This window comes from Neopelma chrysocephalum, unplaced genomic scaffold (assembly GCF_003984885.1).
Source record: "Neopelma chrysocephalum unplaced genomic scaffold, ASM398488v2 Primary Assembly neopelma1_96491, whole genome shotgun sequence".
In the NCBI taxonomy this organism is placed as follows: domain Eukaryota; kingdom Metazoa; phylum Chordata; class Aves; order Passeriformes; family Pipridae; genus Neopelma; species Neopelma chrysocephalum.
In genome coordinates, this window is record NW_020925137.1 from 28,563 (window position 1) to 29,589 (window position 1,027).

The 1,027-nt window shown below is 57.7% G+C and overlaps 1 protein-coding gene across 1 annotated transcript in view; it reads right to left on the minus strand.

The window, feature by feature from the left end:
* Nucleotides 1-1,027, minus strand: part of LOC113981351 (zinc finger CCCH domain-containing protein 3-like) — a gene marked incomplete at its 3' end in the record, with an annotated part of 10,955 nt that overhangs the window by 9,787 nt on the left and 141 nt on the right. The window lies entirely within an intron of this gene.

The following is a 1,027-nucleotide window of genomic DNA, read 5'->3' on the forward strand; positions in this document are numbered from 1 at the left end:
CCCATGGATCCACTCCCCCTATGGATCCACTGCCCCCATGGATCCACCCCTTCCATGCTGAGGATGAAGGGATGGAGGGCCAGGGGCACAGGGAACACCCCCTTCCCAAAGCCAGGGGGATCCCAAATCCTGCAGGGAGCAGCAGGGTGGGAATTCCAACCCTCCCCGGCATTCTGTGGGCTCTGTTCCCTCCCTCGGCATTCCCGGGTCTGCTCCCTTTCCCCCTTCTCCCAACACCCCTGGATCCTCTTCCTTCCCTTTCCCCTTCTCCCAATACTCCGGGATCTTCTCCCTTTCCCCCTTCCCCCAGAACTCCTGGATACTCTTCCTTCCCTTTCCCCCTTCTCCCAACACTCCTGGATCTTCTCTCTTTCCCCCTTCTCCCAGAACTCCTGGATCCACTCCCTTTCCTTTCCCCCTTCTCCCAGAACTCCTGGATCCTCTTCCTTCCCTTTCCCCCTTCTCCCAGAACTCCTGGATCCTCTTCCTTCCCTTTCCCCCTTCTCCCAGAACTCCTGGATCTTCTCCCTTTCCCCCTTCTCTCAGAACTTCTGGATCCACTCCCTTCCCTTTCCTCTTCTCCCAACACCCCTGGATCCACTCCCTTCCCTTTCCCCCTTCTCCCAAAACCCCTGGATCCTCTCCCTTCTCCTCGCTCCTTCTCCCAGAACTCCTGGATCCTCTTTCTTCCCTTTCCCCCTTCTCCCAACACCCCTGGATCTTCTCCCTTTCCCCCTTCTCCCAGAACTCCTGGATCCTCTTCCTTCCCTTTCCCCTTCTCCCAACACCCCTGGATCCTCTCCCTTTCCCTCTTCTCCCAGAACTCCTGGATCCTCTTCCTTCCCTTTCCCTCTTCTCCCAGCACTCCTGGATCCTCTCCCTTCCCCTTCCTCCTTCTCCCAGCACTCCTGGGTCCTTTCCCATCTTCTCCCAACACTCCTGGATCACTTCCCCCTTCTCCCAACATTCCTGGATCCTTCCCCTTCCTCCTTCTCCCAGAACTCCTGGGTCCTTTCCTGTCTTCTCC